Raw genomic sequence first — 26,896 nt, 5'->3', positions numbered from 1 at the left:
CTCACTCACAGGTAAAATGACATCAATAAGATCATCACCCTTCATCAATATTTGGATACTCACTCAAGGATAGAATAAAGGGCCTTGATTCTCTATGCTCTGTGTTTCCAAAAGACTACACACACCCTCAAGGATGTTCCAGGTTTGTCATTCAAAAATGAAGATACTTAATGCCTTTGAAATTGCAAACATTTGAAATTTACAACTCTTTGGTAATTTTTTCAAATCTGGGTAAGGAAGTCAGTTGCAACAGTGAAACATCTGCTAAGCCTAAGTAGCTGTTCTCTGGTTGCTGATTTCAAACACAAGTAAATAAATATTTTTGTAATCCGCCTCACCTCCCTCAGCTTTGTAGAGTACATATGCACAGAGATTAACTTCGTTAAACAGTGCAGGCAGGAAACTGACTTTCTGCAAGTGCCAAATTTAAACTCCCAAACTGTTTATTAAAGAAGGGACTTAGCTTCCCTACATTTTTCCACTGATGTTTCCATTCTCAGGAGCTAATGACAGCTTGCAGCTTTACACTAAATATCATCTTGTGATTTAACCCCAGCCAGCAATTAGGCAACACACAGCTGCTCGCTCACTCCCTACGCCAGTGGGATGGGGGAAGAGAATGGGAAGGGTAAAATGAGAAACAATGAGAAAGCTTCCAACTTGCACTTCCCCAGACCATTGGCTGATGCGGTGGGAGAGGAGCAGAGAAGCGTTTGGGTCTGTGTGAGCACTACTCAGCAGTGAGAAAACATCACTGTATTATCAGCATTGTGTCCAGCACAAATCCAAACATAGCCCTGTAGCAGCTGGTATGAAGAGAAACATCTCTACCCCAGCCAAATCCAGCACACACCTGCACAGGATGCAGCCACACAGGGACCACTTTTCTGCAGTTCTGGCTGCTTGTGTCCTTAGGGTGGCAGCAACTATCAAAAAAGGTGGGTTTTGGTTGGGTTTTTTAATTTGGTTTGGTTTGGTTTGTTGTCTGGGGAAGGGGGAGGGCACTGGAGAAGCAATCTTAAAATTGGAGAAAATCAGAGATAGGTAATTCTTCAGAATTCCTTCTTTTATCTTCCATTTTCTGCTCAGCAGAATCATTCATAGGCAGATTATTCATTATTAAGCCCTTATTTCAGATGAAACCCTGTGTGTCAGTAGATTAGGACATTGAGGAAGATTAGCTGCTCACTGTAGGTGGTGGGAGTAAGTTCTTTATCTTATCATTAGCATGGACTTTCATGGATTTTGATTATAATTATTAATTCTACCAGCAGACTTCCAAGCAGGGATTAAAATGCAGATAGATGTCATTTAAGTTGCATAATCAAGCTGAAAGTGAGGGTTTTGTGGCAGACAAATCCTCCTTTTTACCACAGTCAATTTAATTTTTCGACTTTTCAAAGTAATTTTGTTTCTTAAAATGGGTTTGTTTACTTTTCTGTGCTTGTAAGAGAGTTTTATTAAATATTTTTCCCCTCAAGGAAGTGTATTCTTAGTATTCAGGTGAAATTTTATTCTGATGTGTATAAATTACATGTAAGATTCTTAAGCAATGGTTCTGCACATCCCTGCATTGTCCTAAGTGAAAGCTAAGCATACAGATGAAGAATTACTGAATTAATTAAAATGAAATAAATCCTTCCTTCTCTATTTCTTTCTTTTTTCTCCCCTTCTTTTGTCACTTTTTGATTTTTCTGATGCTTTTAGTATTTTTTTTTCTCTGAATCTGGATAAATGGCATAGCTCTAAATACATAAGAATCCAATAAATTGTCCTGGAATCAAGGTGAACATTCTTAGAACATCAGAAATTTTAAGCTTTCCATATTTCTGCATATTATGAAGAAAGCAGCAGCTAAAGAGTAGACAATATTTCATCAGCAAAAGCCTTTGAGTTATGGTTTTAGACTGAAACCTCATCAAGGCAGGCATCTGCTTCATTTGCTGAAGTGTTTGGGTGCATAAAGAATGATAATAATTTATGCAATTGAAACACTCATAGAAGTCTGACTTTGTGAAATGTAAAATGCAAGAAGTTAAGAAGAAAATACTACCCTGTGAAGAATAGGTTGCCACAGCCAATAAAAACAGCTGCAGTGAAGGTTTAAAATTTTATAATAATCACATTATTGATATGATGCACCACTTATGACACAGGTAGTGATTACACACTTACCAGTTGATTTCTTTTCTATCACATTTAATTCTTCTTTTTTGCTTGTGTCTTCCATTTCAGATTACATTGCATGCTCTCTGGGGAGGGTTTGGCTTTTGTCAGATTTTTGTGCACCATCTAGCTTAACAGTTCAAGATCTTATTGGACAGTTTGGCAATTAACTATGTAGACATGCATTTAAAATGCATGTGAGAGGAGGAATGTTTGGTCCTCTGGTTATGTAACAGCTGGTGACAGGGTTTTGTAGGCTGAGGAATGGCAGTGTTGTAATGTTGCTTCAAAAAAGGTAAAATTCAGTGGAGGCATTTTATTATGTTAATTTGAATAAATGCTTAAAAATATATGCAAATATTTCATCTAATGTCACACAGAAAGTTAATAGTACACAGAGCGCCTAGTCCTAGTCCTCCCAGACACTGATCTCCAACAGCAAAATAGGATCTGGATAATCTGGAAGTTCCTGTGGATTTTTGCTCACTTGTCTAGCTTTTCAGCGTTTAATTAAGTTAATAGCTCCTTTCTGTCACTTTTTTGTGCTTAAACACACAGCTATGCCCACACTCTGTCCATCTCCTTGCTCCCTGGTTCCTGAAAGCCATTTCTTGCTGTTTTCCTGCTGCATAAAGAACACAGCCTTGGGCAAGCAGCACGAGCAGGGCTCATGGAAGTGTCATGGGAGGATCTGACATGTTGTTCTCCCATCATCTGAGAACATGCTGCTGGGCATGTGCGCACAGGCAGGGATGGGGTTTGTACCAGAAGAAAAAAAACAGCCAACATTTGAAGATTAAGAGTAGTTGAAAAGTTCATTTTCATCAAGATGTATCCCTAATGAGCATAAAAATGTTCATTTTGAGGCAGCAGATGCAGAAAAAATCCAAATAAATTTCCCATGGCTGTTATGGTATAGGGGAATAGAGCCCACATGTATACTTCTCTCCACATAAGTTCAGCTATTAAAACTTATATTATGCTTTAATGTATTCCTATTTGAGGCACGTTGTAACTAAACAAAAAGTGCACCAGGGATTAAACTACATAGAAAACAAAATATTCACATTACTCATTGTCATCATTTAGCTTAGAATGAACTCAAAACTGGTGCAGATTTTTCTCTGTCTATTTTCATCAGCAAAGAAATTTGAGCTTTTTCTTCTGTGACAGGGCAGCAGAAAATCAATTCTGATCAGTAGATTTACCTGCTTGTTCAGTAGGGTGTTGTAAAGCCTCATGATTTAAGAGCCCTAGCTGCTGCTGTGCATATGTGAGAAATCCAGCTGTATCTCCAGGGTCTGTTAATGCTGAAAAATTTTCTGTGCTGTTCACTCATCCCAAGGTTTAGGTCATATCTCATCCCTCTGCTAATGATACGATTTTATGGTGCCAAATCCAAGAAGAATTATAACTTTTTTGCCCTCATTGGGACCGAATTCTGCTGCCATTTAAAGCTTGGAGCAATTTTTGTAAGTTTTCCATAATTATCAATAGAAGCATAACTTCTTCAAAGGGAACTCAGAAACCAAATGAAGACTTTGGGAATTTCTATTCATGCGCTATTCAACCCCAGCTCTGCACCATGTTCTGAAAAAACAAATATGCATGGGAGATCTCAGCCCAGCCTTCTGTCTCTTGTGTTGTCTCAGCAGAAGAAGGGTGTGCGTGCCTGGAAGGACTGTCTTTGGTCTCGCAGTGCCGGGGAGGATCGCTCGATGTGCTTGGGGAAGGCAGAATGTGATGCCACACGAGGGCAGTAAGGGAAAGAAGAAGAATGAGGGAAAGCACAAAGATGTTATCCTTACTAGAGGTGAGGGGATTGCAGCAAGGAGGGAAAACAAGGGAACACAGGGAGAAGAGGACGCTGAGAAAGCTGTGTGAAGAAGTTTGGACTTAATAGGAGAGGGAAAAGAGCAGAAGAATGTATTCAGGAGCTATGTGATATTTGGCTGAGGAAGCTCTAGAGACTTCCAACAGAGGCATGACCAGAAGAAGAAGAGAAGGATGTGGCTGCCATCATGATAATACACTTGCAGTAACCTTGACTTTGAAAAGCTAGTTTTTAAGTGTTTCCTTGATGGAATTCTACAAAAGCCTTACCATTCTATGTGGGTTTTTTAAAGTGCTTCCCGAGGGCTGGAATGTGCCCTCGAGATATTTTCAGAGCTTTCAACCTGTTTACCAAACAGTTTCCACTTGGAACTTAAAAGTAGAAGATAATTAACATTCAGGTTATTACATTTGTGTTCTCTCTGTGCCCTTTCCATATGTTGTGACTAAACTATTGCAGACAAGGAGGCTTGGCTTAAATATAAACTCAGGTTGAACATACAAGTACAGAATGAGTAAAAACATACACTTACTTCAATATATTCACACAATCTTATTTGTAAATAAAATACTCCTAGAAAGTCCTCAGTCTAAGGAAATTGTTACAGTACAAACTCTTAAAGAGAAGGATAATGATAAATTATGTTCCTGGTCTCTGTTGATGGGGGTATGATCTTGCAGAGAGATGAGGTAAGTAGCTAGCTTCAAAAAGGTTTTACCAGTTGCCACAATTTAACTCCAGTCAGCAACCAAGTACCACGCAGCTGGTCCCTCCCTCACCAGCAGGACTGGGGAGGAATCAAAACAGTAAAAACAGAAAACTTGCAAGCTGAGAAAAAGCCAGTTCAGTAGGTAAAGTGAAAGCCATGCGCAGGAGCAAAGCAAACCAAGGAATTCTTTCACTACATCCCGTGGGCACACAGGTGTTCAGCCATCCCCAGGAAAGCAGGGCTGGGGAAGTGATTTGGGAAGACAAAGGACATCACTCCAAATGTCCTCTCTTCTTCCTTCCTCCCCCCAATATATACACTGAGCGTGGTGTCACATGGTCTGGAATGTTCCTTTGGTCACTTTGGGCCACCTGTCCTGGCTTTGTCTCCTCCCCTGCACCCCCAGCTGCCTCACAACTGTACAAGGAGCAGAAAAGGCCTTGGTTCTGTGTGAGCCCTGCTCAGCAATAGCAAAAACATCTCTGCATTATCAACCCTGTGCTCAGCACAGATCCAAAATATAACCCTATACTAGCTGCTGTGAGGAAGAAATAACACTGTGTCAGCCAGACCCTGAACATTCCCCTTCTATTCAGTATAATTTACATCATGGCCAGGCCTCATTGTAACCAAAACCACCTTATTAAACACATCCCTCCTCCCCATCCTGAGATGTGATACATAGTCATTGTTGCCTTAAATTTAAGGATCACTTCTACAAAATGTCCATGAAATGTCCACAGATGTCCTTAGAATGTTCACTGGGTGTATTTAGTCCACAACTTCGGGCTCCATCTGTTATGGTGTTCACTGTGCACTGGAGAGGTGGTGTGTGCAAGGAGTTACTGGGCACCAGACCAGCTCAGGCTGGGTCACTGCTGCCCTGCAGCTGCCTCTTGTAAGGCTCCTCCTGCCTTGCTTGGTGGCTCCTGTTATAGAGACTCCTGTTACACACAGCCCGTGGACCATAGCAACTCAAAGGCATATCCATTGCAAACTCCTGGCTCCTTCTGGTTTAACATTGCAGTGAACCTCCCCTTGTCTCCAGCCTGGCTGCAGCAGGGGGCTCCTGCTGGAGCCCATCATTAGCATAGCCCAATCCGTAGCCTTCCATGGGCTGCAGAAGCACAGCTCCTTCACCGTGGGCTGTCCCACAGGAGCTGCTCCAGTGTGGGTCCCTCATGGAGTCACAAGTCTGCCATGAAGCACTTCTCTATTTGGTTGGTGAGTTCTGAGCCCCATCTCTGAGTAGATTTTGATTATAAAGAACACTGACCAAAAAAGAAAAAAAAGGAAGAAAAAGAAGACAACTGTTTTGCTTAAAAACAATGCAAAGAAAAAAAAAAGTGTTTGGAGACAAGGCACCTATGTTGACAGCAGATGAATGAGTACATAGGCAGTATGAAATAGATCTCAATTTTCTTTCACCTGGGGGTTATAATCCTGTAATCTTGACAGCCAAGGCCAAGAGATCTGTCTATGAGAATCAGCGTTCTAGCAGAGGGGAACCTCAGTGTTACTTGTTGCTGTAAAAATGGATGAGAATGTCAAGAAGATGAAAGAAATCTTAACCTGAAGAGACAGGGCATAAAACAAACAGAAGCCTAAAATGAAAACAAAAGGAAAGGAATTAATTTAAAGCCAAATAACAAATGCTTGAGTTGAGTCCAGATGTGGGTGTGTGTCACAGTCAGTCACCACAGATTCTAAGGTTTTAGTTCTATGTTATTGTTTATCGAATATTTCATTGGGAAAGGGATCTTGTAGAAATCCACAGGGTCCTGAAGGTGATTTGGAAAGAGCTGCTCACTGGCTTCAGAATGATGGAAATTAAGTACAATAAACTACATAGCATGATACTTTCAAGTCACAGAATAAGAAAGTGTGTATTTGAGGCAAGACTGTAGATTAATTTTTACTTGTGGATTAATTTTTACTTAGGTTCAATAACTGAATTAGTGGCTTCATGGGAGAAAAAGCTTTTAACAACTGCTAAACATAAAAACAGGTAGAGAGAGAGTCCTAGGTGGAAATTTTTGAAATCTGTCAGTGGTCTGGAGAAGTATTTGCATGTCCTTCTTTTAAACCCCTGCCCAGGCATTTGCTGAAATTGTTTTGAGTCTTCCATGCTACTAGATTGTACCCAGTAGTGGATATGGGTATTTTCTGTTCAAATGACATTGAACCTTCTATTCTTTGTGTGAAAAGGTAGATATGTCATGTGCACTTTTGAGGCATTTTTATCTTGTTCAGAAAATCAATACGTGAGATATTCCTTAATCATAAAAGCTACCGTAGAGTAAGGTATTTGTTATTAAACAAAATGATTTGATTTTTAAAAGATTTTTAATAGTGTTGATTTTCAAAATTTGTCAACAGTGTTTAAAGAGCGTGTTGTGTAAACATTAGCAGTCGTGTAGGAAATTGGGATATGGGAAACTGAAGGAAAAAGCTCCCAAACCCAAAACAGAACTTCAGTGAAAGTTGAATTATTTTCCATATGCCAACCAAGGTGCAGGGGAAAAAAAATAAATTATGTTGCACCCTTGCCCTTATCACTCTCCTCAAAGACTTTGAAGCCACCCATGAAAGAATACGATACAAAATAGTAGCAATTACTTTAATTACATTACTGAAAGATCAAGGTCACAACAACAGCAATTACCTGCAATTTTCCATTCCTCCAATTATATTATTATGAAAATGAACACTTGCTAACTACAATAAAGCTTTCAGGGGCACTAAAGTGAATTTTTTTCATTTCAGCATGCTCGCTAATTGTGTCAGGACTTCAGTGTAATGTGATTACTATTGCTTTGGTCTCATCAGAACAAGAGCAGATAGATAATGCCTGCTTCTTCTAGGCTTCATCTACACATAACTTCTAACCCACTACTACTACTGAGATTAGGAACACTGTATTTCACTGAAATATTTATATCACTATGTATCCTAGTAAAACAGTATATATTAAAAACATTTGGGGATGACCTACATTACATAGGTATGTTTATACCAGTTCAAGAGGGTCCAAAATAAGCAGTTGTACAGTTTTGTGACCCAGTATAACTAGATGCAGAAAAATATCATGTTTGTGATCCAGCTATGTTGGTGGTAGAAATTACCACATTTTGCTGCTAGTCACCTGGATCTGCCAGCAAAGCATTTTTCATGAGCATTCCCTAAATTGCTTCAGGCAGAATCAGCCAGTGCCAGGGAGAAAATTTAAAGTGACCTGTCAGGTTTTGCCTGCAATGAGTCAGGACGGCTGCTTGCCTGGTTTGAGTGATAACTTCAGCATAGGGACACTCACACCAGCTGTTGAAAGCAGTTGTTTCTTTCATTGGCAAGAATGAATTTGTAGTGTGTGTCCACAGCCTTTTAGCTGTGTTGCATTCTAGTGGAGATAAGACTTTACCCATACTGAATTTATGCTAACAAATGCACAATTTCAGATGAATCTTCCACTACAGACAGCCACAGACCAGAACACTTTCTAGCCTCATGTTGTAATGAAATACCAGTTTTGCTTCTGCTGCTATGATAGTGTAGAAAGAGGCTATTCCACAGTTTTACGCTTCTAATAGTTAGAAAGCTTCTCACTGCCAGCCTATATTTAGTGATAGCCTGTTAACAGCTCCATGCTCCATGGTCTGTTTACATCCTTCAGCTTAAACAGCTCTCTGCCCCCATTGGCATCTCTGTCCCAGAGAAATCTGTATAAAGCAATGATGAATCCTCTCAGTCATTCTTTTTAACCAAATCCCACTCCTAAGTCCAGCTGTCTCCAGCCATCTCCTGCTCCTAATACTCCTCCCTGAATTGCTTTGGGCTGAACTTGTCACTCTTGAACATCAGTATCCAAAAATGCCTGTAATAAATAAGATTTTTCTGTGTGCCTTTACAGCATATAACTTTGGTGTTTCATCTGGGAGCATTTGTCCTGAAACATCCTTAATAGCTTTTGCCTTTATTACAGCTGAATCATTGTATTGTCTAATTGTCACCCAATTATCTATGGACAACTTGTTTCTAGAATATAGCAGGTTTGTTTTTACTCCTTAATGCATGACTTTGTACTCTGTCCTTTTATCTTCTACTTTGGTTCCAGAGGACTTTCAGTTCTTCTTTTGTGATATTCCAAGTTTTCTCTGTATTGACATTTTCTCCCAACCAGTGCTAGCAGTGAATTTCATTAGCACATTTCTCCCGTCAAAATAATTAATGTTTTTTTTCTTAAATGCTGCTAGGACTTATACCTGTCCCTTCTCTTCAGCATGAACACTTCTTATTTCTTCATTAGCCAGTTCCATAATTATTGGGGAACCAAATTCTTTAGCCTATATAGTTTGACTATACCAGTGTGGTCCAATAAGTACAGTTCTCTCATGTGGTGCATTTTAAAAGCAAATGCATTTATATTTACACAAAGAGATTGTATTAGGTAGGACAACAATAAAACAATGAGACTAACTAGTGGACTTTATAGGTAGTGGAGGAGGAGTGCTTGGAGCTGGCATTGGGGGAAGAGTGCCAAAACAGTGAAGGGCTGCTGGTCCCTTGGGAGTCTCTAAGGCCAGAATTACTAAACAAGATTGCAAATCAGTCAGTGATGCCAAAGGGAATGGAGCAAAGATGGATGGGTTGGTTGGTTGGTGGGAAGGAGGTCAGCCAGAGAAAGCAAACACAAGGAAAACCCAACAATGTGATGATCATGTCTCAGCTGGAGAGTATCTGCTGAGCAGCCCTGTGGCCAAGCAGCAGGACCCTGGCAGGGCAGTGAGCTGATGCTGGGAATGGTGCAGAAGGCTGGGCTTGGCTCTGCAGTCAGACATTTCCCTGTAACAGGCATCCCCTTTTAAAAGGGCCAGTGATGGCATCGCTTTGATTGTTTTGTGCTTCTGGTTTTTGTTTGATTCTGTCCTGAAAAAAATATCAACCTTTGTGGTACATTGAACATTTATAGGCTTTCCACACCCTGACTGGGTAGATAGGATGGGTTTCTATACTGTTGGATAGGAGGTTAGCTACTATTATATAGTTCCACATACTGCAGCACTTCTTTTTAGGATGCCTTTGTGTGAGAGACTATGTATCTGTATTCCTTTGGGGCTTTTATGGAGCCCAATCTAAAACTATCTAATGTCTTTTCCTTCCCATTTTGTCTGTTAATGAGTCACTTCAGTCTTCAATGTACTGCCAATGTGAAAAATATTTATCTGGAATTTGTATCTTTTATAACATACATTTATTGAAGATTTTTGGGTACATAATTCCCTTTTAAATTTATTTATTTTTTAAAATTACCATGAACTAAATTCTAGTGACTAGTGGTAATTCCACTGTCCAGAAAATGCAAGCAATAATTTATAGGAAGTTACCATTGCAAACAATATATCAACATCAGGAGCTGGTGTAATAGGATAATTCAGTTGTGATGTTTTATAGTTTAAACAAAACCCATGATAGTGGCTAATACTAACAATAAAAGTGATGGATACTGTAAGGTAAGAGTAAGAAACAGAACTGAATTACATTAGACAGCATAGTTCATTGAATTGTGTGTCCTCTGATTATACTGCTGTTATACACATAAGCTGGATTTGAGCCCAGATAATTTGTGTGTTATCTTTGATACTTAATGACATCTAAATGTCAAGCTGCAGCTCTTCTATACTTTATTAGCCAACTGTGTACACTATATTTTCTCCTAATGAGTTTTTTTTTATCAGCTCTTTTATTTCATTAGATATTTTCATTTGAAAAGAGAAGGGAAATACTCAGGAAAAGTTGCTTGTGATGTTGCTTTTAACTAATGTGGCAGCATGCCATTAGAGAACTCTTCCTAAGTTCCTAAGATAGTGAGTTTATATCCATTAGAAACAGTTTGGAAAATTAGTAATTTACACACATGAACAAGTCTTTGCACATCTTTGTGGAGAGATAGACAATCAATTTGTGGAGAGATAGACAATCCGTAAGAGATGTAGAATGGTTTTCATGATGACCTAATAACATCTATTGCCTGTAGTTACAGCCTTATCTCTGCTGGAGAAAAGTAAAAACTTATCCTTAGAACAAAATTTGACATCCTTTTTTGCATCAAAATAGTAAATCTCTGTAAAATCATATCAGGAAGGAACTGTAGTTTATTTACAATGATGTAGCTGCTAAAAACCCGATAAAGGTACCTCTGTTTTATCTCCAATAAGTTTTTAAATCAAGATAATTATCTTGATGCTGGAAACACACCTTCCTTTTATGAAAGACTAACCTAAGTTAGTGTTAGGAGGTTTTTAAAGTGTGGGTGAAATCTTGTTACCATTCAAAATGATATTCCAGCAAAACTTTCCAAGGGGAAGTTATGCCTCATGGAAGGACAGGATGATTTCAGCCTTTGTATCTTGACCAACTTCAGGTTATTGCCTGTTTACAGGTTGCTCTGTAGAAAGGGTTCCAAAGGCACTTGACACACAGGTCTTTGTTTGTATTAGGGCTCAGCAATTATTAGTGACAGCTTGTTCATCTACGGCACTTCTGAAATCTCTTGCTCACTCTCTGTCTGCAGCTGTTAGCTCTTCAAGTCTCTTTGAAGAAGATGCACACACTCACTTTTAGTTTAACCCTGCAGGACTTGGGGGACAGATAGAAACTTGATTGCACTTTGCTTTCCCAACAGTGTAGATGATAGAAACCTATATTGCAGTGATTGATTGCCTACAAAGTTCTAGACATTCGGAATCTTCTGGGAGTTAGCATAGGTTAAATAAAGATATTTCTGTAGGAATCATCTTACTGAGGAAAGCTCAATTTTTTTCATGGTGGAAAGTGTCTTATGTATATGACAGTTTTGATCTCCCATAAGATTAATTAAAAACAAACAAACAAACAAACAAACAAAACAACAGAGAAAGATCACATTTAAAGAATTATACTGGAAGAGGATATGAGAACCATGTGGATTTCTGACTAGGAAGAAATCTCTGAACTATAAAAAACTCCAAACAGAGTAACATTTTGGTAATGAATTCTGTTATAAATGATAATTCAATAACAAATCAAATTGCAATTCTATAAACCCCTGTAATCTTCCTTCCAGTCTTGCACACAAAACTGAAAGGAAATAGACTTGTAGCAAACACATGGAAAAATGCAGTTACCCTGCAAGTTAATTTTGTGCCAAGTTACTGCTGTACAAGCCCTGTACAACCATTTCTGACTTCATGTTTGTCTTTGTGAGACTGCTGCAGTGTATGAGCTGCATCTGAAATCTGCAATACACTCTGCAGTTATGGATTTGGTAAAGGGAACACACACTCATTCCTGTCACCAATATAGCCTGAAACACATCAGGAAACACATCATGCTTTCAATAAGATCTACTGTGAAATAAAATACAATCTCCATTTTTACTGGTCGCATGAAAGGTCAGTAGAAATGGTGTGCTACACTGAAAGGTGCTACTGGCTTATGCCCAAGCTGCTGATTTGTAAGCATTCAAAATTTGGTAGAAAAACACTGGTCAGATTTTTCTTGTTCTGACATCTAAAGATTCAAGGTTTCTTTGAATTTTAATGAAACGGTGTAGAGGGTGCACAGTCACCTTCCTTTTAAAGACCAGGCTATTTCAAAGGGAATCGTTGAGCTTCGAGAAGAAAGGTGAGACCTGATATGTTATAACAATCTGCAATCAGAGGGAGATGGAGAAAGATGTCCCAGACAGGACAAAGATCCTTGACCAAGGTGGTTCTACATCACAGTTCCACTCCTTTCTGGTGTTTTCTCTGGATGAGGCAATGGATTTGCACACTGACAGGTGCTATGACCTAACACCAAGCTGTATGTCAATAATAGCACATCTAAAGAGGTTTGCTCCTCCCTAACAGTTTCATTCAGACAAAAGTCTAGTAATTTTCAAATGTAACAGATGTTGTTCACTAAGTCTGCAAACAAAATGCAGGAGTAGTTTTTTATTATTATTATTATTAACCTAATTATTATTACTATTAATTAGGTTATTATTAACCTAAATAATGAGAAAATGGTAGAAAGGATATGAAAAAGTCTTCAAAGTTTTTGAAATATCATTTGTAATGTACACATTATAGAAGTGAATCTGTGTAAGTAATCTGGCTCAAGTAACTACAGACAGAGCTTGCTGCATGTTCTAGAGGTATGAGAATTGCATGCAGTCATTCCTTATGTCCCCTGTCTTTTGATGCCAGCTAGGTGACAAATTGCACACTGGAATCCTCTCTTATGCCTTTAAAGGTCACCTGCCCCCAGAGATACTGATGATAAAGTCACATGAGTAAAACTGAGTAAGTGGGGAGGAGGGGGAGAGACATCAGCATGCACCAAGAGTGAATATGGAAAAATAACCCTTTTAGGTTGGAAGGTTTTTCTGCAATGTTGAGTTATCATTGTATTCACTTTGCGACACTAATCAACACTAGCTAGACAGGAAATCAAACTGCTCAGTGCTCATGGGGTAAACATGTGGATTTGTATCAAACTGCTGCACTTACTTCCTAGCTAAGCCAGATTGTCCCCCTAGAGCTATTTTCAAAATGCATCAGCAAGAAGGAGGTTACGTAAAAAGGCCTTAAACCATATGTTACCAGGTTGTACCCACTTGCATCAAGTACTTTAAGACTGACTGTAGATGTCTGTGCACTGCACACAACACTTGCATGAAATTAATTTTTGCCAAATAGGGCTGAATAACCTTTCACTAACTCCTAATGACAGAAGCTGATATGTAATGCATGCTGGCTTTGTATTTTGCTGGTTGAATTAGAAGGGAAAAGAATGCCTGTATATAAAGCAAACATTTCCTTGCCGTGGAAGAACAAGAGTTTAGTAGATTCATCTCAAGTATATTCAGTGGATTGTGTATGGAAATGTGAAAAAACTAATTTCCAAGATTAAATATTTACCTAAGTTATGAAGTCGGTGTTTAGCAGGGCAAGCTAGGACAAGATGGTGAGATAGGTAGGGTCAGACTATCTGCTATTTATTTCCTACTGGTGGCTAATGCTAAACATTAGCTAAGGAGTGCTGGTTATTGTTTTGTCTGTAATTGCTAATGATCAAAATGGGACCAATAACTGGATATATTCTATTCATATTGCTTGTAAATATTTTAAGCTCTTCATCCAATCGGTGTTTAGCGTTTGATCTGTTTTCTGCCCTGATATATTTCCTTTGTGATATTGAAATTTCAGCAATGTTTTAGGATACTTTTCTGAAGTTTTACAGGTGAGTTTTTAAAATATGTTTTAAGGGTTTGAGGTTTTTTAACCTACTTAAAGAAACTAATATATTTCAGCTGTGTGTTAGATAAAATAATCTCAAATTATGTGTGGGCAGATGTAACAAAAAGTCAATCAATGCCCAAGATAGCATCCTTTGTTTTGATGTGCTTGCCTAGCTGCAGAGAGGTGAAGACAGAGAATTTCTGGAGTGTTTTGTTTATTTGTTTTGTTTTGTTTTTCTCTCTCCATCTTTTTTATTTTATACTGCTATTTTCCAAGTAAGCCGTATTTCTTTTCCAGATGTATATCAAAACTTGCAGGATATTGTAAGCCTATACGTGGACAGAGATGCTTTGCTTTTATTTGAATAAAATTTGTTCAAATTGATTTGAAATTTGTGATTGCATTAGTCTGTTTAAACAGAGTGCATTTTACAGCTTGTGCATTATGCAGTAGTACCTAGAAGGTCAATAAATGTCTGATTGCCACTCTGAGTAGAACACCTTTGGCACTTCATTTCAGAGAGACGTGTTCTTTTCCTGGTTAATTAAAAAGTAGCATCTTTCTTTGACCAATAAGCTAATTAGGTAATGATATCATTAAAATGTGGACACTGCATTATTCATCATAAAAATAATTGAATTAAATTAAGTGGGAGAAAAGTGAAATCACAGGTAGAATTAAAGGGAGGAAAATACTGGGCTGTTATTCTAGGTCCTGCATCCTGCAGGAACATACCCTGCCTCCAGAGATTGTCCCCTATGGGCTTCAGAATGGCTGCCTGATGCAGAGGAACAGAACAGGCACTATGAAGATGGGTATGTTGCATAAATTTATATAGAGGAATAGCTGATATCCCTGAGATCCATTTGTGTGGTCTGGATAGGACTTGAAACCACCTCCAGAAGCTGAATGAAAAGGTTGCTATTTAGCAAGGAGTTATTTCTGCACTTCTGCACTCCTCCTCTTTAGTTAAAAAGGAAAAAAATACAATAGAAGATACATTGCTTTTCAAAAAACCTACAAGGGAAATAAGTATATAAGGACATAAGTATGTAAGCTATAAGGGAAGTATAGACATATAAAAATGAATGTGCTTGGAATTATATTTGCCTTTAGTTTTAGTTTCTCTGAGTTATTCAAATAAAGACTATTTGTATGATTTTTTTAGCAGGTTTTACAGAGAAAAAAATCAGAGGTGAACAGTGTTAGCTTTTTCACTGGAAATGGCGTCTGCTGAACATTATGCTAGTAAAATACACAGTGCTGCTCCGTGCCACTAACTGCATTGTAGAGTGGGAAGGGATTTGAACATGATGTGAAGCAGTAGATTCCTCTCTGACATGGACTGACCTTTCAACATTTCAGCTTAGCTTTGAGATGATCTTATAAGGAGTGCTGATTAGCAAAAACTTTCTAATAGCCTATTCAGCTGAGACATTCAAGTGCTCCTGGTGTTTAAGCATCTCTTTAAGAGAGTTCCACAAATGTGGAATTAATTGTCGATCTTAGCTGAGAGTGATCTGGAGTTTCTGAAGAACAGTGTATGATGACACCTATTTCTCCTAAAAGGGATGACCTGAATCCAGGTTGTTTTAGGAAGGAAAGTGAAGCAGTGGGAGAAAGTTTTAGGTGCAATGGATAATTGCAATTAGACAATTTGTCTTCATTATTAAAGGAAAGAGATAATGCCTTAAAACAATCTTCAAGTATGTATTTAGTTTAGCCAAATCCTAATTTCAACTGCTCTGCTGCTCTCTGACTGTCAGCACACATTAGTCCTGTTCATGATATAGAGGATCTCTAGGGTGTATTGCAACACCACCTTACCTTTACATTTAGACATCTTACATTTAGACAGGGGTTTCTGACTTCTCTGATATGTATTTTATGGTCAGTAATGTACCTTTTGTTTTGGAAATGGACCCTATGCACAGAGGAACTGTACATTAGTGGAAACCAAACCACTCAGAATCTTGCTTCCTTGACTGACAATATCTTGGATAAATTCTGGATGAAATCAACATGAGCTCAATATTTCTTCTTACATAGTGGGTAACTTTTTATACAACCATCTTCCTTAATGGAAACACATACACTGGAAACTTATCTTACAGAATGACAGGAAAATTTTACTGCAGAAAAATTAATTTCCTTCCTTCAATATTTCTTTTAATAGTTTTGAACACCATATATCTTAACAAGAAATGTTCCCAGCCACTGAGATTAACATGCAAAGCTGCTTCTTAAGAGTATTCATTCTTCTTTTAAAAATGACACAGAGTGCTAAAAGGACCTTGTTCTTAATTTTTAAACCCACTAATTTCATTGTGTCTGACACAAAGCAGAACATTTTTGCTATAATTACTGTATGAGTTATTTTTTTCCCACAAAGTTGTAATTTTCCTAAAATAAGCTGGACTGCTTCAATTATGTAAATCAAGTATCCAGAGAATATGATGACTGCATTGGCAAAACACAATAGAACTTAACAGGAAGCCAGCAGAGAGAGAGAGAGTGATAGGGAAGGCAGAAGCCCAAATGAGGATGCTTTTTTCAATTAGAACCACAGCAAATTCTCTGCCCTGCTGGTAAACTGGCTCCTGCAGCTTCTCACTCTGCCAGATCTGCTCTTCCCTTGGTGCCAGAGTATGACCATTAAGGCTGGCAGGAAGTCTAGGCTAAAATGAAAACTACTGTGCAGAGACCAAGAGTGACTGAGAAAAAATTAGGGTTTACTTCTGTTGGGTTTTTTTTTCTATTGTTATAAAAGCAAATCCATAGGCAGCAGTTTCCAAACAGCCAAAGAGATGATGATAAATTCCATATGAGGCATCTCAAGCAGTATGGGGTGAAACAGCTGGAAGAAGGAAAAATGCTGTAGTAATGGCTAAACAATGAATTTGTTCTCAGAACAGGCAACTGCTTCAAATGGCTGGCACAAGGTGTCTTGGATCCTGAAAGTCCTGGGAACAGCTGACCCTTCCACACATAGTCTTGTGTGAATCCTCCTATAAACCCCAGCCTTTCCCCACTCAAGACCTTCTCAGTGACCTACATTGCACTGATTTTAGGATGCATCTCTTTCTTTGTCTTTGCTGAGGATGGAATCGTCAGCTTGAAGGTAACTATACAAATGAGGTAACACTATTGACCTGCATTATAAAGTGACTGCATCTTTATTTTCAGTCATAATCTTTGTGGGTTTTATTTTCAGTCATAATCTTTGTGGGTTTTATTTTCATGACCTTTTTATCAGCTGACACATCCAGCAGACACCTTCACTGATCTCTCTTCAGCAATTCACTTTGGTGATGGGCAAGGTGAACTTTTCTTCATCGAGCAGCACTACCAGTCCTCCTCTTGGTCTAGCAATCCCACTTACTCTATTAATTTTCCTTTCTTCACCTAATCCTATTAAATCCATGCTTTTTTTTCCATGTCTGTTCTTAAATTACCTCCTGCAAAATGGTTCTGCTCTTTAGCAAGACTTTCCCTCTGGCTGAAGTAGCTGGAGAGAGCATTATTCTCACCACAGGGAGATTCAACAGGTAGTACATTATGTGGTAAGATTAATGGTTGTTGCATATTAGAACAAACATTTTGGGAGCAAAAAATTATAGGGTGGCATTATTTGCATTATTTCTGCTGATAGGTCAGCTATATTTCCCTTGGTCTGTTTTGGGTGAAACTTAGAGGTGCATTGATTAGAAAATTTCCTTGCATATTCCCTTACTTCAGTGGCTGTGCTGAAATATGAGATTCTTATTGTACTTGATTGCTTAATCGTACAAACAGCTTCACATTACCTTGCCTTATAGCAGCACAGTGGAGAATCAGAATCAGACTCAGACTGTAATTGCTGACAGTCAGTCATCTTTCCCTCCTTGGCACCATAAGTCAGTTCAAGATGTGGCAGATGTGTTTTATGGAGTTTTAAAGTATAGGGGTAGTATAGATTGTACCATGACACAAGAAAACTGAGAGAAAGCAAAATGAGAAGAGAAACAAATTATAAATAACAGATAAAAAACTTAAGATTTTTACACATATCAGTAGCCATAAAGTACTCTTGCAAGTGCTGGAGAGAATAGCATGAACTTGCATAATTACATGTTTATTACTATTTTTTTTTATATTGTCCAAAGGCCGAAAGTTAGGGGCGAATGCCACTCACTGTTCCACATAGTGCAAAAGATTACATGACGTCATCACTAAAGTTTAAAACCATGAAAATGACAGTTTTAGGGGAAGTTTTATTAACACAGGAAAAAAGAAGGAAAATAGTACTCAAAATGGCAGTCAGCAGCATGTGTTAAGGTTAATTTTGCAGGAATTGTCAGCAAAGGATTGATTTATTCTTTTTATATTTCAGCACAGGAATTAGGCTTTAATCTCTCAGATATCTGAATTTTCAAAATACAGCTGAAATATTAGATCCTGGATATCCCAGCATATGAGAGGAAAAGCCCCAGCCACGTAATTGTACCCATAATGCAATCAGAAACAGCAGGTATAATTCTGAAAGACACAACAGGGTGGGTTTCGGCTGCACTATTGTTGCAGAACCACTACAGTGTAAGAGTATTGTTACTTCTTCCCATCTAATGAAGCCCTGGATAGGATGTTTTTGAACTTCTTTAAACTCTATCAAAAAAAAAAAAAACAAAAACAAAAAGAGACTGAGCTAAGCAGACCACAATTACTTCATTTACTGCACACAGTTTCTTCTGATTAGCTCTGGGCATCTGTAAGGGGACCCTCAATTGCAGCACAGATAACAAGGTTCTATGTATTGTAGCCCCATCTGAGTGCCAAAGGACACATAATAAAAATGGATGAAAACTTACAAGACAATACTATCTGCTGATTTATTTTCCTTGGTACATCTTGTTCCCGCTACATATGGTTGTTAACTGGCTTCAGTTAATTAAATATGTAAGAAAAAAAGATTTTAGAGGAAAAGTCTTCTCAAATTTAAGAAAGGTAAAAGACTATTTTCCAAAATAGTATCCGGAAAGAACCTGAAGCAAATCAATCAGCACAGAGAGACTATTACACATCCCTCTAGGTGTTAGTGCTGATTTCAAGGAGGCCTGTAGATAAAATGAGAAAATAATATTTCAGCTCAGAGACAACAAGGGAAAAGATAACTCAAATTTATTGAGGTGGGTATAATGACAAAAGATGGGAGAAACTGCAGATTCATTTGCAATTTTTCTTGTTATCACATGGGAAATTATGAAAATCAAGAGTTTATAGGATTAGTGAACTCATAGTAGTAGTCCATTTTATGAGGAAACTGTCAAAATCCTTCAATCATATCTGGTATAACTGGATGGAATTTTATGCACTGTTAAACAGGGTAGACGCTCTTTAGAAAAATGTGAAAACAATTTATCATCATTAGTGACACATAAAAACAATTGTGGACAGCTTTAGCAATCTGCTTATAAACCCTGAAAGAATGAGAGCTCAAAAACTTTGGCCTAGGGACAGACACTGGACAATCTGCTGGACTCAGAAAATGTGTGGGATTTTTAAACTTATTGCAAGATGGAAGTATTTCCTGGCTATTTGCATTTTTCATTTTTGGATTTTCTGCCGCCTCTCTTGGGCCCAGGTATGAGATTTTATGAGGAGGCCTCCTGGACAAATATGGCCCTCTAATTAAAACCCACTTCTGGTTATCCAGGTACACAGTGATGAAGTTGAGGAGTCCTATGGCAATCAAAAATTGCATTGGGACGACTGATTGAAGGGATGGGAGCAGAGGTGGTGTTTTCCTCAATCCCTTGGGTAGCAAGAAGGTAAGAATGCCAAAAGGAACGGGAGAACCCGCATGATCAACAGGTGCCCTAAAATCCAGTGCTGTCAGTGAAATCTTGGCTTTTTCAAACATAGGACATTTTATGTGGCACCAGGCCTTCTGGACACAGATGAGGCTTGCTTGTCTAAAAGGGAGAAAAATATTCTAGCCCATGGATTGGCAGGGCTGATTGAGAGGGTTTTAACTGGATTTGAAGGGGGAAGAGCCTTGAAGAAGCTTGCTAGAGATGAGTTTCCTTGGGTTTTCTGGTGGGGTTTTTAATACTCCTTTTTTTCTTTTATTATTTATGCATAAAAGGTACTTGTTACTTCCTAGTCCATCCTCTTTCTCTTGTCTGAAACCTATAATGAAATCATAATTAAGATGGGAAAAAATCTAGCAAAGATAATTAATACATTTAATTGGCTTTGGGTTTATATCACTGCTCAATATTAAAGAGAATTTGAATACTAAAGAAAGTTATAGCTTCATGAGAGGTCCATTTTGTTTCCAAAAGCATTCTGTACAGCAACCATCATATAATCCTGCTGAAGAGTCTTTCAGTGCAGGGTAAACAATGTAATGCAGTACATTTGTTACAAAATAATGGCATTGAACTGTTGTAATTTCAGTCTACTTAACAATCTTGAGGCTTTTTAAGGTCACAGAACAAATAATATATTATCTTTTTGCTATAAATGTGGGTACTGGGACTCCCCAAACCACACTACAAAATTCTGTACATAAAGGATCCATCCAGGTTTTTCAGACACTGCTCTCAAAGAGGTGATTTCAAGTGTCCTGGTGGGGACAAGCAGTTGTGCTTTTAGCTGGGAGGTGGCAGCCAGCTGATGTCAGAGAGGCTGTCCTGGCTGGGATTAGGAACACATCCTGATGGGACATGAGTCTGCTCTCACAGTGAGTGCAGCTCTTCGATAAGGTGATCGCATACAAGGTACTTGTGTGTGTTTTATTAGGAGAACTGAGGGGACGCATATTAGCACATGGAGGGCCTACTTTTGTGCTTGATTTGCCTCTGTGCACTTTGTATGTAAATCTGAAGAAGGAGTTCCAACAAGAGGAGAAACAAAACTTATGTTCTTTCTCTTCTTGGTGATTAAAATGAAAAGTGATTAAAGTGAAAATATTTCACAAAAGATCTTGCTTCCTTTTCTGCTCACAGATAGTTCCTCAGTGTCAAATGTGCCTATTTGGAGAAGCTTTACAGTAGCCTCCTTCCCTCTATTCCCTCCTCTACTTAATAGTCCATGAGGAACCTTAGGATCTGTGAAAGCTGTGTCATTCTGAAGCCTCTCGTTCCCTGTAGCGTGGGTCCCTCTGATGTTTCAGCCCTTGACTCACATGCACAGCAGATAATAAAAAACAAAGTTGCTTTTCTAGAAAAGTCATGGCTCACTGATCTCTTCAGGAGCATACCTTATTCTTTCTCAGCAGATCCTTTGGCTCTGGCCCTTGAAGTTGTTTGAAATTCTCCGGCAGCTCAGGAGGGAGGCTGAATGGTGCGATATTTGTTCACTCCTCATTGCTAGTCTGACAAGTGAACAGCAGTTCACCAGAGTTCAAACATCTGGCAAACAGCTCGCTGCAGCTCGGAGCTGTCACACATTAATAAAGACCAATTGTTCCGTCAAGACCATGTTGAGAAGTTAAAAAGAAGAGAAGAGCCAAGGGGAATCGTGCTAATTAAAAGTATCTTTATAAAGATGTATGAATGAAGGATGATTAATTTAACTTTCTGAGGGTAAATCTGTGTTTCAGGATCAGACAGGAACTTTGTTTAGCCTAATTGAAGAGGAGCACAGCCTGCCACCCTGACTCCTGTTGAATAACACCCTATTCACTTGATAATTCCATGGATTCCAATCAGATGCTGAAATGTATTTCCGTGATGTTAAGGGAAGTTGGAAGGGCACATTTTTAAAATGAATCTTCCTCTGATTTTGAAATATACTGATCTACTTCTGAAAGGGGACAGAAACATATCAATTTGTTCATGTCTTCAGACTCTTTCCTGCTTCTTATGCCAATACACTATACCTTATATATTGCAGGGAGTATTGGTTTTAAAATATGCCTAAAGAGAGGTATGTGGAGAAAGTAATGAGACATGCTTAATTTATATCACATGGAAAATTCATTCCCTTTCTATTTCAAGAGATCTAACATTTGCCCCATCACTTTCTAAATGTAATTTTCTCTGCTATTTTCAAACCCTTGACTACATTAGAACATTAATTTTTAAAGAAAAATCCATAGATTTTTAGAAAGAGGCACAATATTTTAGCTCTTAATTCCATGTCTCTGACCACTTCTTTTCCTAAGAGCTTGTAGCGGGTTGAACCTAGTACCCACCAAAGCCTCTCTGTCACTCCCTTCTGCATCTGGACAGGATAGAGAAATTAGAGTGAAAGGTCCATGGGTTTTCCTAAGGATATAGAGAGATCACTCACCAAATATGATCACAGGCAAACCAAACTGAAATTAGACATAATAAATGAATTTATTGCTGACAAAATCAGAGCAGGATAGTGAGAAATAAAATAAGACCTTAAAAAACCCACATCCCTACCCTTCCTCCTTTCCAGCTCTACCTTGTCCCCCAGCAGTGCAGGGAGACAGGACAAGTGGGTTGAAGTCAGTTCATCACAGATTGTTTCTGCTGCTGCTCAGGGGAGATTTCCTTCCCTGGCTCCAGTGTGGGTCCAGCCCAGTGGAGACACTTCTCCACAGACTTCTCTGATGTCAGTCCATCCCACAAACAGGAGCAACAGCCCTCCACAAACTCCTGTGAGGAAGGCCATTTTTCCATGAGGTGCAGTCCTTCAAAAACAGACCTCTCCAGCTTGGGTGTCCCATGGGGTTGCAATGAGTTATATATAATTCATTGTGATTTAAGGGCCTATTTTCCCCTGGGTATCCTTGAGTTCTTCTGGAGTCTCCGCAGCTATCATGGTTGTTTGCAGAGCCCATCTTCACAAGTGATGGCAAAATAGCCTTCCAACACATGATTCACAATGTTATTGCTGTTCAAAAAATGCTGTCTCACTTTCTGATGAGCTGATTTTCTTCAGGGCATCTAAAGGAAGGTATATAATCAAAACTCTTGAGTGTGCTGTAAAAGAACACTGTGGGAGAAAGTTACTCAATAAGAGCAGTCTTTTGGAATCTTGAAAGGTAAGTTCTTTCTCTAACAATAATAATACTGTTGATGATGTAAAGGTTTTTTTTTTACTGCATTTATAAGGTGATTTTATTCAAGTATCCTAGAAATTCTTTATTAGGCCGTGTGTATAGCAATGCTTAATCCATGGCTTTTTGGGTGTCAGAAAATATATTTAACAAAGTAGCAATGCGAGTTAATATTTAGGATGTAAAATAACTATGATAAAAAGCTGGAAAAAGAAAGCATGTGAAAAGATGAAATTTACTATCTGGTATAAATAAGTGAGCTGACAGCATATTCTAAAAAATCAGTACTATGGAGACAGCCTCATCTTTTTATTATGGAATTACTCATGTTGCCATTCTTGAGACTTAATTTTGCCATATGCTTTGAGGTTCTATTATCCATCATGAATTATTTTATGTAGGAGTTCACACTATAAATCTAGCAAAGAAAAAAGCTAAAAAATATGACCTGTTCCATATTGTACACTTGGTTCTAACTTGAAATATATAAGTGAAGCATGGGAAGCTGTTAGTAACCAGTAATAAATTTAAAGGATCAGTGTAGTTTTAAAGAATTTTGGCTTGTTGGAATGTGTGATTTCACTGTAACAAAGCTAAGAGGAAAACCCATACCATGGAACCCTGAGGGATTCAAATGATTTCAAAAGCAGGGTTTAAATACAAATTTATTTGCATTTGGGCAAGGTGACCATTTTCTTCAAGAACTCCATTTTGTAACTATTTCTCTGCTACATGACAATATAAACAAACGTAGATCTATAGGTTCAAGATTGCACAGAGAAGTCCAATTGAATTCAGGGACTCATCTCCTTCTGATAAATTGATACAGCTCTGGTGACTTCAGTCTGTGACATTTAAAGAATAATAAAAGAGTGGAGAATTAAAAGGTTAAAACTTTTACTGCTCTTGGAATTTAAGTTACTTTCCCTCTAATTGTTAGTGTTTTCCTCTGGCAGTATAGACATATTTATTATAACTACACTAAAATACTTGGCTGATCTGTCTCACCTGAGGGAAGAAGACAACAGTTTTTTGGATGTTCCTAAATCAAAGGTATCTAAAAGTACATCAGGTGAAAAAGAAAATAGAAAATGAAGCAGAGATAAGAGACTCAAAACAATTTCAGGCCTATACACTAATATTATTCCTGGATTTACTAAGACTAACCCTGATGATAAAAAAAATAAACCAGAAACAGACTCAGGAAAGCAAATTCAGTATGAAATTTGGCATGATTTTATTTAGGAAGCATGGTTGCATATATATAACTCTCCCACTATCTATCTCTCACAAACAGGTATCCCATGAAATTTGTCATGCTTTCTATAAAAATCAATAACAGTGTTCAAGAGGTGCAAGCTTATTACTTATCATCTTTTAACAAAATAATTGGTTTACACTTTTATTATTGTCTCAGATGTTCCTGGCCTTCCATTTTCCATCCTGTTCTTTCCTTGGGCTCCCCACATTTGCTGGTTTTGTTGTGTACAGCTGAGCCTCATATTTTTGCCCACACGACCCCACCCAAGACTTCAGTAGTGGCTGGGAGTGCAGGGTCTGCTGCCAGCAGAAGGAAGATCCACAGCAATGCTTCTCCCACAGTTCCACATCCAGGAAGGTTTCTGTTCCTCTGGGACAGGGTATGAGACCGCCTGACAGACATAAGAGGAGAAGATTCCCTGTCTGTTGGCTGTTACTTTGTGGAAGTGGCTCCTGGCTGTGCTCACAACACATCCCTGTCTGGTTCTGTACCCACCATTTCAGACAATCCTTGTAGGATGCTTCCCTTAAAAGAAACCACGTGGATCTTTCTTCTTGAGAAGACGAGGGGGCACCCAGACCTTGCAAGGACTAAATGCCTGAGGGGTCAGTACTTGCATCACTCCCAGGGAAAGAAGTGGAAATTCTAAACTGTCTTTGTTCTTGCTCCAGCTGGATGGCTCAGTGACCACTAAAGTGCTCTATCACGTCTTGGTACAAGGGATTTTAAACACTTAATGGTCAGTTAGTGCAATAAAAATAGCACAAGATGAAAATGTTCTCCACTTACAGAGTAAAAAAATATGTATTTTAAACTAATCGACCAACACCACAAATATAAACCATTAGGGGGACCCCCTGTGATACAGAAACTGTTATAAACAGATATGCTGCAGCTTTTTTATATTACTTTCAATAACCAGAGCAGTATATCTTACATTTTTAATCAATTTTCCATTTTACAGCCTGATTTTCAGAAGCAGAGCTGGAGTCCTGCATTGCCATCACTCCTGTGCTGTTGAACGACCTCTTGGATTTTCTTCACTGTAACAGAAGTCATAACTTACTTGTATGTGCCATACTTACTTGCTACTGATTGATATGGAGCTGTTAAGCATAATTTTACATGGAAGAAAATATTGTACATCAGATTAAAATGTAAGTAAGCAGAGAAAACACTGCCCCTGCCTGTGCAGCACTGATGTTTGGAGGAGCTCAGAGCCAAGTGCTCTGCAGTTTGCTTTGGCTCCTCAGCTCATAGCTGTGCCACGTGCTCAGCCCAGCAAAGGCTCCCAGTGATGCTGCAGGGCCAGGAATGAGCAAAGCTGAAGGGTAAATTACTTATATGCTGGGAAAAGGGAGCTCAGACCAAAGAGACTTCAGCTTCATGGAAGGCAGCAGCCCAAGCAGAGTCTGGGCCAGAGGTGGGGGGAGGATCTCTCTGCCAGACACACATTGCTGCTTCCCAATGCCTGCTGTCTTTCCTCCTGGCTGATCCAAACCCTGTACTGGCTATCCTGGTCCTTGCTACCACCTGGTTGTGTAAATCACATTTCCACAGGGTTAGTGAGGTATAAAAATGTTGCTAGCATTAGTTATATGGTTAAATTGTGATTAGGATACTTGAGTTTTGGTGTTGGGTTACATTTCCTCTGTAGTTTCTTCTGGATATTCTGGGCTAATTATCTACTTCATCAGCTCAATTCTTCAAAAATGGAAAGTTTTCTGAAAACACAAACTTCAGCATGGTATCCCACTGACTTTATGAACATGAATTATCACATTTCACCTGTTCTTTCTGTTTTGATCTGTCATTTAAACTATCAATGAGCTACTAAAATCACAGCGTCTCGCTAACTTTATCAATACTCAAGTTTTACTGGTCATTCCTACTTCAATTCACTAATAAAGAAAGGCATCAAATGTTGCACATATATTTTTAGTAGCATTTGAACATTTAATCAAAAGAGCAGAAACAATTCCAGTTGCTGAAAGACATGAGATGTTCAGTAGCCACAAGAGCTCAAGAAGGACTGACTCGGTTTTTCTATCTGCAAGGACATGATGCTGCTTTTCCACCATCAGCGAGAGGAATAGCTAACTTTGATAAGAAAAGAAAAAACACAACCCATAATTAGATATTATAAAAAGCCTTCTTAGGTGATTCTAAGGTGAAGCATGGTAAGATCAGGGCTCTCTGGAAGTTTTACCCAGCTGCAAAGGCCAAAGCACCATCAGTGCCCACCATGTCCTCATTGACTGCCCTCTTCCGGCTGCAAAGGACTGGAGGAAGTACTCTTCTCAGGGATAACCTTCCCAGGAACTGGCACGCTGTGGGGAAACCAGCTGAGAGCTCCTTGGGAGGCAGGAAGAGGAGAAGGTTTGGTGTTTAACAAATCAGAGCTGGGTAACATAATCCACCAGGAATTGGACGGCTCTGTGTGGTGGATTGCTAAAGCTGCCACCAGGTACCTAAAGAAAGTAACCCATGGAACCTCAGGACTCTGTGTACCCCATTGCACCGACTTTCCCCAAATACAGACACATTCAATATCCACACCATGGAGCTGTCTGTCCTCAATGGCCAAATATGCCCTCTATGGGTACTTCCAGCAGCTTCTGCCACTGTGGGAGCACTGGGTGTGGAGGGA

At 38.8% G+C, this 26,896-nt stretch overlaps 1 protein-coding gene across 2 annotated transcripts in view; it reads left to right on the top strand.

Moving 5' to 3' along the window:
* Positions 1 to 702: 702 nt before the first annotated feature.
* Positions 703 to 26,896, top strand: part of LOC113459593 (uncharacterized) — a 58,663-nt gene continuing 32,469 nt past the window's right edge. The window contains exons 1-5 of one of the 2 annotated variants that reach the window (XM_074543195.1): positions 703 to 938; positions 16,880 to 17,090; positions 19,662 to 19,776; positions 22,868 to 22,970; positions 25,211 to 25,403. The gene's annotated coding sequence lies outside the window, so the exon portion shown is untranslated. The remainder of the gene's footprint in view (positions 939 to 16,879; positions 17,091 to 19,661; positions 19,777 to 22,867; positions 22,971 to 25,210; positions 25,404 to 26,896) is intronic. The other variant, XM_074543196.1, reaches the window with a different exon arrangement.

Source organism: Zonotrichia albicollis, chromosome 6 (genome assembly GCF_047830755.1).
Source record: "Zonotrichia albicollis isolate bZonAlb1 chromosome 6, bZonAlb1.hap1, whole genome shotgun sequence".
Lineage (NCBI taxonomy): Eukaryota > Metazoa > Chordata > Aves > Passeriformes > Passerellidae > Zonotrichia > Zonotrichia albicollis.
This window is presented reverse-complemented; position numbering and strand designations above follow the sequence as displayed.